Source organism: Cupressus sempervirens, chromosome 10, assembly GCF_028749045.1.
Source record: "Cupressus sempervirens isolate cs-2001-9-10 chromosome 10, ASM2874904v1, whole genome shotgun sequence".
Lineage (NCBI taxonomy): Eukaryota > Viridiplantae > Streptophyta > Pinopsida > Cupressales > Cupressaceae > Cupressus > Cupressus sempervirens.
In genome coordinates, this window is record NC_143127.1 from 963177740 (window position 1) to 963190587 (window position 12848).

At 34.8% G+C, this 12848-nt stretch overlaps 1 pseudogene; it reads left to right on the plus strand.

Moving 5' to 3' along the window:
* Positions 1-863: 863 nt before the first annotated feature.
* The window catches only part of LOC149537171 (putative serine/threonine-protein kinase At1g54610 pseudogene), a 142361-nt pseudogene continuing 130376 nt past the window's right edge, over positions 864-12848 (plus strand).

Consider the following 12848-nt stretch of genomic DNA (forward strand, 5'->3'; position numbering starts at 1 on the left):
TGCCCTAGGCAAGCTTTCAATGCATGGCTAGGCATCTCCAGTGCTTGCAAGATGATTTTGATGGATTGAATGTGTTAGCTAGTTCAATATGAGATTTTCAAAAGGAGGAGGGATGTATGAGGGAACTATATATTAAAGGATAATTTTCCAAGATAAGTTTTGTTATGTATTTCATGAGACCTTGGTAAGTGTTGATGTGAATTGCTTGAAACCCTCATTTTAGGCATAAAAGTAGAAAATGGATGTATGCATAGGTGTAGGACCTGAGACCCACAAAATATTGAAGTATTCATATTTTTACTTATTTTTCCACCTTTTTAAGGTAAATTTGGAGTTAAAACCCAAAAGCCAAGTTTGGAGGCCTAATTCTACTAGGCTTAATTAAGAATCTATAATGAAACCTAAGAATTTTGAGTCCAAGAGGGTAGGATAAGTATAAAAACCCTCAAATTTAATCCCTCACTCCATGATGAATGCAGAATGACTAAGTTTATCAAATTGAGAGTTTGAAGGACAAGGGAAAATGTCTCTAGGAAGGCAACAAGTTGATGTTGAAGGTAGAATGCTTGAGTTTGATGAAATTGAGAGTTTAAAGGACAAGGGAATATGTCTCTAGGAAGGGATAAAGTTGCAAAAAAAAATTGTAACTAGATAGGCAATATTGGAGGATAAGATAACGACCCTCTTGAGGTAAGGGTGACAAAAGGGAAACCCTAGTAGGCTAGAAGAGAAGCCTAGGTGAGTGCTTAGTGAAGAAATGGATAGAAGAAATCTAGTTTACATTAGTTTGGTATCAAAGCCACAAAATATTTGGGGTTAGTGGCATGTCATTATATAATGAAGAGTTATTAGGGTAGGCAGACATGGTTACCAATGCAAAACTTGACAAGGAGATGAAGGAGCAAAGGGAGATGAATAGGCTACTAGAGGAATCATTAGAGGAGATGGACACAAAATTGGAGGAAGTTGTTGTGGAAACCAAGAAAATAGATGAAGAAGTAGAAACTAGTGATAAAGGAAAGGGAAAGTTTGATGAAGAAGACATCATTCCTGAACCAGACCCTCCATTGACTAAGGAGCAATTCCTAAAAGCCATCAAGGTATTGGGTGGAAATTCCCTAGAAGGAATCCCTTTGTTTAGTTAGGAGATGGACCCTGAACCTATGATGGAATTTATTGAATAGATATAAAACCACTTTGAGTATGAAGGGGTCAATGAAGAACAAAAGGTTAAGGTATGCAAATGTAGGCTAAGAGGATCAACACTAACTTGGTGGAAGTATCTCCAAGAAGAGAGGGAGAAGATGGGAAAGAAACCAATTGCAAATTGGAAAGCTATGATGACTAAGGTAAAGGAATAATGCCTTCTTGAAGATTATGAAATTCAAATACAAAATAAAATTCAAAGTTTAAAACAAAAAGATATGGATGTGGCAACATATACTTAACAATTTTAGAAGTTGTGTTTGAGATCAAGAACCCAAGAGGAAGAGTCTCTTAAGGTGGCTAGGTATCTAGGTTAGTTGAAGTGGAACATACAAGATGGAATTAGTCTATGGACACCTAAAATAGTCCATAAATGTTTCTAATTGGCACTAAAAGTGGAAGAGAAGAATAGAAATAATTCTAACACCAACTGTAGAGGTAGAGGTAGAGGAAAATATTATAGGAATCAAAGAGGTTATGGTGGTAGAGGTTCAAATTCAAGAAGCCAAGGGGAAACTAAGTTTATTGAAAAAAAAAGAAAGGAACTCAAATAGAGGGAATTCTAGTAGGGGATGAAACTCTAACAGTGGTGGAAGAGAAAGAAGAAGCAACCAAGATAGAGGATCATACTTTGTAACTATAGAGTCCTATAATTAAAACAAGATGGGACATCCTGCATATCAATGCCTTAAGAAAGGTTCTACTTCCCAAGGCAGTGTAAAAAGAGTCAATTATGTGCAAGAAGAGTCTAGTAAAAACAAAAAATCGTCTGAATTGCCCTTAGAATTAGAAGAAGGAGAAAATCTAATGATAAGGAGGACATTGATTAAAGAATCCATAAGAGAAGAACCAAGTAAAAGAAGAGTACTATTTAGGGTGAAGTGAAAGATGATGGGAAAAGTGGGTAAGGTCATCATAGACATAGGTTCCACAAGTAATATCATATTAGAGGAGGCAACTAGAAAACTAAAGATGAAAAGAATTCCACATAGCAATCCATATAAGGTTACATGGCTGAACAAGGGGTAACATGTTCTTGTATGTGAACGAGTATAGGTTCAATTATCAATAGGAAGGTATAAGAAAAAGGTGTTATGTGACATTATACCTATGGATGCATGTCACATTCTACTAGGAAGGCCATGGTAGTTTGATAGACAAGAAATGCATGATGGAGCCAAAAATGTATACTCTTTTAAGAAAGATGGTGTGAAAGTCAAGATTCAATCATTAATAGAAGAGGGAGAGGTAAAATATCCAAGCCGTAATGTCATTATGGTTGGTGAAAGGGATTTCCTAAAGACCTTTCAGGAAGGAGAAGGAATAGGGTCTTCCTTAGTGTTTAAACCTAAACAAGAAGTTGCTGACAAGCAAGAAAGAAGACAAAACTACCTAAAGAAGTGCAAGAGATGCTTGAAGAATACAAGAACATTGTTAGTGATGAAAAACCTTCTACCCTACCTCCCAAGAGACCTATTATCCATCAAATTAACTTTATTCTAGGAACCACCCTTCCCAAAAAAGCTTCCTATAAAATGACCCCTCAACAAAATGAGGAAATTGCATAGAAAATCCAATAACTCTTAGACCATGCCCTAATTAGGAAAATTATAAGCCCCTATGTTGTGTGTACTATTTTAGTGCCTAAAAAGGGGTGAACCTAGAGACTTTGTATTGATTCAAGAGCCATTAATAGGATTATCATTAGCTATAGGTTCCCAATACCTGTGATTAAAGACCTAATGGAATGTTTATGGGAAGCAAAGTACTTTACCACTTGATAGATCTCAAAAGTGGCTATCACCAAATTAGGATAATAGAAGAGGATGAATGGAAAAAAACCTTAAAGACCAAATAAGGTTTGTATGAATGGCTTGTAATTCCATTTGTCTTTTCAAATTATCCCTCAACTTTTATGAGGCTTATGAATGAGGTATTGAAGGACTACGCTAGTAATTTTTTTGTTTTCTATTTAGATGACATATTAATTTTAATTGAAACTAGAGAGGAGCATATTAAATATTTACAAATTGTTTCCAAGAAATTACATGAGGAAAAGATAATAATAAATTTGGAGAAGTGTGACTTCATGAAGAAGGAGTTAGTCTACCTTGGGTTTGTTTTGTCTCAAGGGAACCTTGAGATGGATTATAGTAAGGTGGATGCCATTCTAATTTGGCCTACTCCAAAAGTTTCAACAATGGTGAGAATTTTTTATGATTTGTAGCAATATTATAGGAAGTTTATCAAACATTTCAGTTTTATTTGTGCTCCTATGTTAGACACTATCAAAGGTGGAATGAAGACAAATTTTCAATGGGCTTTTCAAGAAAATGATGGTTTTTAAACACTAAAAAAGAGGATATCTACTTAGCCCATTCTTGTTCTACCTAGTTTTCTCAATCTCTACATAGTGGAGTATAATGCTAGCAATGTGGCTATTAGGGTATTCCTAAGCTAAGAAGGGAGAGTAGTGGCTTTTCATAGTGAGAAGCTAAATGATGCAAAGAAGAAGTACTCTTCCTATGACTTAGAGTTATATGCTATAGTCCAAGCCTTGAGAAAGTGGAGGCATTATTTTCTTCCAAAAGAGTTTGTGGTATATTTAGATAATCAAGCCCCGAGTTCCCTCAATTCCCAAGATAAGCTTAGTAGAAAACACATGAAGCGGGTGGAACACATGTTGGAATGTTCAAAATGGGAAGATTACTTCTAAGAGGGGGGGTGAATTAGAAGTACCACATCTTTTCAACCTTTTCCTATTCTTTAAACATATAACTAAAAAAAAAATTGCATGCATGTAAACATATAAAAAAACACAAAATCAATCACATGCAATAACACATAACACTAGAATTGATAACCTAGAAATGCTCTAGGAATAAGAAGGTAAAACTAGGGTGGGGATGACACCAACAAAAATCATTGTAGCAATCAATGTTCAACCACTTCTGATGGTCTACCCTGTGAAAAGCCTATCTTATTAAAGACTTTACACTATGTCAATAGTGACCTTGTTAGAGGATTTACAAACACTTACATCAAGTGTCACCATGTTAAAGGATTTACAATAGGTTGTTAAACCCACCTAATACATAGGATTTTCAATCACCTTCTACAAAGGTTCTCCTATCTAGCTGTTAAGCTAACCTATCAACATAGGATTTTAACCTCTAATACAATTGTGAGAGAGTATTAGAAAATTTGACCTAATTGAATGCAATCTCAAATCATTGGATTCAGGTACTAGATCTTCTGTTCTCATTTTGATCCTTGCTTGATCTGATCTCTGTATGTGTTCCTTGTCCTTTGTGTTGTTCTAATCAACTTGATATGAACTTGTTGCTCTGTTCCTCTAAGTATTTCCTTCTTCTCACTAAAATTTCACTATAATCTCCCCATATACTATTCTCATCCACACATGCAATGGTGCATTTGACCTCCTTATAAAGAATGTGAAGACCTAAGGTTAGGTATGGATCTATGATCCATACTGAATCCCAAATTCCTACTCATACCTTGGATTTTTCTCATTGGTTGCATGCTCTCTCCATTTTTTTGATTGGCTAGATGTTGATCACATAGAGAATGTAAATGATTCATCCTTATCCTTTTTCTCCTCTAAAATCTCTGTAAGTTAGTTCCAAAACTAGTTTACATCTTAGTTTTTGAAAGAAAAAACTCTCATGCTGATCCTAAGTTACTCGACACTCATTACATTACTGATGCTTGGCATGAATTGATTCCTAGATTGCTTAGCATCTATTAAATACTGTATTTTTTGGCACATGTATGTTTTGTATTGCTCAACATCTGAACATTTTTGGATTACTTGGCACATACTATGTTTTGACTTGCTCTGTACCAACTGTGGCTCGGCATCTATTGAAATTTTGGCTTGACATACATTGTGTACTCGACATATATAGTGAAAATGGTTAAGTGTGTTGACACTCAGTTGTCAAGACTATTCTTTTGACCAACAATCTCCCCCTTTGACATGAATGTCAAAAACACTTAACTAAGCATTTATGAACTTAACCTTATTGAGTACATTCTTTATTTGCTTGGTATTCATGCAAAATTTCAAAAATATTGTGAGTAACAATATACCTTATGATTACCCCTAAGTTGATTATGCCTTGTCCATTCTTTAGACTGAAATTTTGTGCTAATATGCTTGATTCTCTCCATCCTTTGTCTTGTTTTTGCATTCTAAGCCTATGTGATGTACCTAATCTATGTGAAGTTCAAAATTTTGCATCTCCCCCTTTCTCCTTTATTACTTGACATCTCCTTTTTGGATATTTACAAACTTTCCACTCTATTCTCAAAGTGAATGAAAGAATATAATAAAAAATGGTTCAAAATTTGGTATTCTCTTCAAAATTTGCATATATACATATCTCCCCTTATACATATATCTCCTCCTTACTTTATCTTCCCCTTTTTGACATTGATGTCAAAGGGTTCTAAGGAGTAATACCATTTTTAGACAAAAATGTGCTATTTACTTCTAGGAGTATTTTCAAAGCTACATCTCAATTTTCTAGTGCAATGTCCAATGACTTATGTTGAATGGCAATCTCTGCTGCTAGAAGTACAAGTCCATCTGAGGTAGAAAGATTTGAATCTTTCTTGAGGACTATTTCTACATACATTTTCTCCTTATGAAGTACCTCCAAGTGAGGGGTTATAGAGGATTGAATTTGCATCAACTTGGCTTTTGTATTTGCCTCCTCTATTGTTAATATAGCTAAGTCTCTTTATGTGTGAAGTGTTTGAGCAAAATGCTTCTCACTTTGAGCTAGATTGGTTGGGAGTTGCATACTAGAAATATTTAGATTTCTCTCCAAGCTCAGTATCCTCTTGCTAGTCTCCTGTGTGAAATTGGAAAAAGCACAAACTTGTTGTACAAGGAGAATATATCCCCAAGTACAATTTTTACTCTATCCAATTTCGTAGCCAACTCAACTTGAGATAGTGCTATATCACCAAATATTTTCTCATTTACCTTTCCTTGGAACTTTCTTTCTGACCATTCCATTAATTTGGCATTTGTATCATGGTCTTCATTTGTCACCTGGTCAACTATGTCAAATAGTTTCTCTACTATTGGCCTTGACTCATTAGATATTTTCAAGCTGAAGGCATCCATAAAGATGTCCTTTATCTCATTTTTTGCTTGCCTATATTTATATTCTTTTCTCAATACCTCTTGTCTTCTTCTTTTTCTATCCAATGCATTCTATATTTCATTAATCTTCTCCTCAGTGAGAGTGCTAGATTCATAGTAGGGTATTGTGATTTCCTCATCAAGCTCAAGAATTCCATATTGAAGTTTCTTGGCTACTTTGGTTGAGCTCAAGCCTGGTGTTCTAACTTGCAATGCTAGCATTTTAGTGCTTATCTTTTGAAGAGTTTGAGTGGGAGTACCTATTTTTAGTAATTCAACCAAAGTTTTTATTGTAGATTCCTCCTCATCTCTTGTCTCTTCCTTCTCTTTAGCTTGTTTCTCCTTTTCACTATCAATGGCTTAGGGTGTGCTTAATAGCTATTCTATTTTTCTTGTTTCTCCCTCTAGTATTGCAGTTGACACTTGAAGTGAATCTACTATTGTTTTTGGTGGAGATGGTGGAGGAAAGAATAGGATTCTAGTAGTTTGAGTGGTCAAAGGTGGGTCTTGTGTTTTCACCTTGACTTCCTTTGTTTTTACTATTGCCTTTTGAAATTCATCAACACTGATCAGTATTGGGGTTGAACATAATCTAGCTACTTGTGTTGATTGGTCAAGTATCTTTGCTAGATCCTCTGCAGTTAATGGATTGATGTTTTGAAAAGAAGTGTTAATAACATTCTTAATCTTGATAATATTTGCAGGTGTAATGGTGGCATGAGGAGGGCTAGGAGGTGATAGTTGTGTGTCTTGCACACTTTTTTCTTGTTGCTCTTGTGTACCCTTTTCTTCCTCTTTCTCCTCTTTATTCTCCTCTTCATCTTTCTTTTATTCTTCCACTTTCTTCTATTCCTCAACCTTATTCTTTGTCATTTTTATTTCCTTTATCTTGTCACTTGCTTTTGCCTTGTATTCCTCATCAAAAACATCATCAATTTTCTTATAAATTATTTTCCACAACTATGTGGATTTTCTCACAACATGTTCAATTTTATTCTGCAAAATACTAAATGCCCTATGCTTTGGTGTAATCTATTATTGTGCCTCTTGACTATATTAGTTATTTGACTCTTAGTCAAATTAGGCAACAATCTAGCTAAAGTAGATTCCCTTATTTCCTTTTCCATTTGTAGATAGAAATTCCATTTATCTTCAATGATTTTATCTAACTCCTTGGGCATTGAGCCATCTAGCTCTAGTGGTGTGTGCTTGTACTCGACCATCATAGCATACATAGATTCCTCTATTTTACTTTTCTCTTCCTTAATGAGCTTATTAAAATCTAAATTCTTTAAATCTTTTAAGTCATCATTACTAATATTTGTACATAATTTATCAATTGAAGACTTAGGTGGACGAGTTACCACTTTGAACTAATTATTGTCATCTATCTCTATCTTTTCTTCATATGAGTCAGGTTGATCTACACATTTACTTCTCTTTCTTGGCTCCTCATTAGTCTTCTTAGTGGTTTTCTTCTTCTTTTCTCCCTCTTCTTTTTCCTTTTGTTCTATAGCTTTGGTGGTGGCTCTGGTAGTAGGCTTCTTTGGTGCTGGTTTTGCCACTTTCTTTGCATTGGGTTGAGGACTAGGTGGAGTTTTAGCCTTCCTCTTGGTGACGTTAGTTCTGATAGGTGCTTCTTTGGCTTCTTCTTTTTTCTACACCTTCCTCTTTATCCTCACCTAAGCCTTGTTTTATTTGTAGAGGCTCATCTTCTCCATTTTCATTGTCATCCTCTTCTTCATCTACTTCCTCTTCCTCTATTGTGCCTACTTCTTCAACTCCAAATCTTTTCTCAATCTTCTTGATCAATTTGTCCTTCTTTTTCACTATTGTGGCTATCTTAAGGTCTATCACCATCCTTGATTTGATAATGTCATAGGTTCCAAAATGTTTTGTAGCCTTATCAATGTCTTCTACAAGTAGAGTTGTTATTGCTGCTAAGGCTTGATCAACATCAAGTGCATAACCTAGTGGCCTAAGCCATTTCACTCTAGGTATGACTACTTGTATATAAGTGTAATCAATATCCACAAGAAAGAAAATTTCCTTTTCATGTTGCTCAACTAGTGAGACTGGTATCCTCATCCTCTATTTCATGGACTTCTTGAAGTCCTCAAAATAGCTAGTCATTTAAATGGACATCAAAATTCTCACCCATCTGCTCAATGAATCCATTTATTTTCTCAATAATGGTCTTATTCTGATCCCATTTCACCTTGCCTATTGAAGGGAATTCTTTCATAATATAGAAAAACATACAAACCAAAATTGAGCCAAATTTTCATTGAGCTCCCTTATACTTCCTTATAGCTCCCAAATTCTCATTGATCTGCTATAACATGAGCTTTACAAGATCATATGTATGATCTTTCTTTGCCAATTTATAAGCTACATCCACTGCAATACATGGTACACTGTTTAGTCTACTTGATTGGTAGAATTTGTGGGATATGACTCTCACAAAAAAATCTAGTAGGGGTTCTATAATGGTGTCTATTTTCATTCCCCTATTATTCCATTTTGCACCTGTATTATTCTCTATGGCTTCCTTTTTGTCACTTCTCAAGGTCTTTGGCCGATCTAGGGTTGGAATACCAGTAACCCTATGGATAGTTTTCTTTGTAAACTTCACTGGCCCTATCTCTAACCAAAAGGCTCCATCATGGATTTTGCTCAACACTATGTGTACCCATTCCATTTTGAAAACAATAGGGAAAATTATGGCTTTGGTCAGACCCTTCTTCTCAACTATGGAGAATTCATCTTTAAGTTTTCCATTATCACATAGTTTATCAACTGCATTAAAAATCTCCAAATCTCTTATGGCTCAAACATTATAGTTATAACACTTTTGAATGTCTTAAACCATAACAACTTTATCAAGTATTACAGATAGGGCACTAGTGAGATCATTCTTATAGGCAACTTTAGGGATGGGTCTAAACTCAGGCTATTTGACTTCATTACTGACTAGTTGAATTTCATGACTTTCTTTCTCCTTAGAGGTTTTTGATCCAGATGCCATCGTTTATCAAACTAGGGTTTAAAATTAAATAAGCTTTCAAACTTTGCATAGCTTGACACTTGAATGAAATACCTATGAATCAATGAAACCAAGTTGAATCACTATTGGAATCACTAAAAATTATTGTTTGATCACTTTTGAATCACCACTTTGCTCTGCCCAACTTCACTTTGTGTTTGAATGATTAAAAAATGAACAATTTTCAACTTTATTAGGTTCAAAAACCTAGCATTTATTTTATTTGTGATTACAATTGTACACTCAACCTCCAAAGATTTTATCAACTCAGCTTCCACTGAAATTCATCTATTCAACATCTACTATCTTATTTCACTCGTCATCAACTAAACTTTTCAATTTCTCGGTAGCCACTTACATCTCTTACTCAACATCCACTAAGCTATTCAACTTGGCATATACTAGAGTTTCACTCGAAAACCAAAGGTAGCTTGACATCATCTTCTAACTTTTAACTTGGCATCTTTCCTCATGCATATTTCTTCTTTGTAGTACTTCTATGTTTCCTTGGGTTGATGTATGATACATCTTTATATGTATCAACCTTATGTATTTGTCTCATGCTTAATTGGATGAGGTGTGATCACTTGACCTCTTGGCTGAAGTGATCTCTTCATTTGATATGCTACATTCACCTTTCTTCTTCCATGTCTTGTTCATTTGTCCTCTTATTTGTTCAACATCAATCTTCTCTTTTCCTTTGTTGACTTCAGTTTTTGGTGCTTTTGACTTTGTAGGCCAGTTTATGCTGATATGACTAGTCTTCAAACTAAAACATGTAGTTTGGTTTAGCCACATATTGTAACTTCCCTTGAAATGTGTCCTTATGCAATTTTTAGGAATGTGTCCATTCTCTTGAAAATAGTGACAGCTATACTTGGTATTGTAATCCCAATTGTAGTGATGTGCATGATTGATTCCTCTTGTAGGTTGATTAGGTGTCCATGTAGGCTCTGATCTACATTCAAATGCTCTATGTTCATACTTATTGTAGTTGTAGTAGTGACCTTCAAATCTTGGTGTCCTCATGGTCTTGGTTCTATAATCTTGTGTTGAATGTCCTTGCTTTTTGTACTTGTGAATTTTTTTTGCAATTGTAGGCTTATCATGCTAATGACTATTCTTGCTTCTGCACACATTAGAGGTATGTCCCTTTTTACCATATAAATGATGAGTAAGCTTAGTGTTATTGCCTTTGTTTAATCTTTCTTCTATAGCCTTGGATGATTATCCTTGTTTAGTGCTGATGTAGCAAAGTCCTAAAGTATTATTACTAGCTCTTGGTGATTTCAACAATTATTCAAAGTACTTGATGGCCTCATTTGGTTTGTTGTAACTTTCTACCATTTCCTTTTCTCTCTTCAATTCATTCTTCAATTATTCATTCTACATCTTCAAGGTGGATATCTCAATGTCCTTCATGTTTAGCTCATGATGAACATTCATCATCTAGCTTAAGGTGTCCAACTACATATTTGAGATCTTTTCAAATTCAATTATCTTCTCTTCTAGCCTAGTGATGAGATTTTTCTTGTCATCTTATATCATGGCCTTGTCTTCAATAGCTCTTTTCTTTTGTTTAGTCACTTCACAAAGCATTATGGCTTGTGATTCTTGTTCAAGCTTGAGTAATCTGATTTCATCAGCATGTGCTCTATTTTTCTCCATTAATTTTGCTATTGCTGCATCAAATTCCTTGGAATCTCCATTGAAAAATACTTGTGTGGTGTCAATATCCTTGTAGTGTATGTCATTTTCAGCTATGGCTATCTCCTTCCTTATTTTCAACGATTTTCTCAGTTATGTAGAGCTAGTTGCACATCAATCACTTGATTGTCAATGATCTTCCCAAGTTTGAAGACTTCCATCTTCTGACCTTTTTCTCCAAGTTGTTAGGCTTCTCCTTTTGAGAACCAATGCTTTGATACCAATTTTTGGAATGTTCAAAATGGGAAGAGTAATTCTGAGAGGGTGAGGGGTGAATCAGAAGTACCACATCTTTTCAACCTTTTTCAATCCTTTAAACATAAACCTTAAAAAAAATTGCATGCATGTAAACATATAAAAGAACATAAAATCAATCACATGCAATAACACATAACACCAAAATTGATAACCTAGAAACCCTCCAAGAATAAGAAGGTAAAACTGGGGTGGGGATGACACCCACAAAAATCACTACAGCAATCAATGTTCAACCAATTCTGATGGTCTACCCTGTGAAAGGCCTACCCTGTTAAAGGCTTTACACTATGTCAATAGTGACCTTGTTAGAGGATTTACAAATACTTACATGAAGTTTCACCCTGTTAAAGGATTTACAATAGGTTGTTAAACCCACCTAATACATAAGATTTTCAATCACCTTCTCCAAAGGTTGTCCTATCTAGCTATTAAGCTAACCTATCAACATAGGATTTCAACCTCTAATACAATTGTGAGAGAGTATTAGAATATTTGACTTGATTGAATGTAATTTCAAATTGTTGGATTCAAGTACAAGATCTGCTCTTCTCATTTTGATCCTTGCTTGATTTGATCTCTGTATGTATTCCTTGTCCCTTGTGTTGTTCTGATCAACTTGATATGAACTTTCTACTCTATTCCTCTAAGTATTTCCTTCTTCTCACTAAATTTTTTATATAATCTCCCCATATACTGTTCTCATCCACACATGCAATGGTGCATTTGAACTCCTTATAAAGAATGCAAAGACTTAAGGTTAGTTATGGATCTATGATCCATATTGAATCTCAAATTCTTCCTCATACCTTAGATTTTTCTCATTGGTTGCATGCCTTCTCCATTTTTTTGATTAGCTATATGCTGATCACATAGGGAATGTAAATGATTCATCCTTATCCTTTTTCTCCTCTAAAATCTCTCTAAGTCAGCTCCAAAAATGGTTTACATCTTAGTTTGTGAAAGCACAAACTCTAATGTTGATCCTAAGTTACTCAATACTCATTACATTACTGATGCTTGGCATGAACTAATTCCTAGATTTCTCAGCATTTTTAAAACACTATATTTCTTGGCACATGTATGTTATGTATTGCTTAGCATCTAAACATTTCTAGATTACTCGGCACATACTATGTTCTGACTTGCTCGTCACCAACTATGGCTTGGCACCTATTGAAATTTTGGCTTGGCATACATTGTGTACTTGACATATATAGTGAAATGGTTAAGTGTGTTGACATTCAATTTTTGAGACTATTCTTTTAACCAACAACACATACAAGATTACACTTTTTACATCAAACATAAGAAAGGAGTGTAGAACAAGGTAGTTGATGCCCTAAGTAGGAGACTCCTCATAGTACAAGAGGTTTAGTTGTTGAGAATTGACATTGATAGCTTCAAGGACCTATATGATGATGATGAAGATTATGCAGATATTTATAAGGTAGGTAA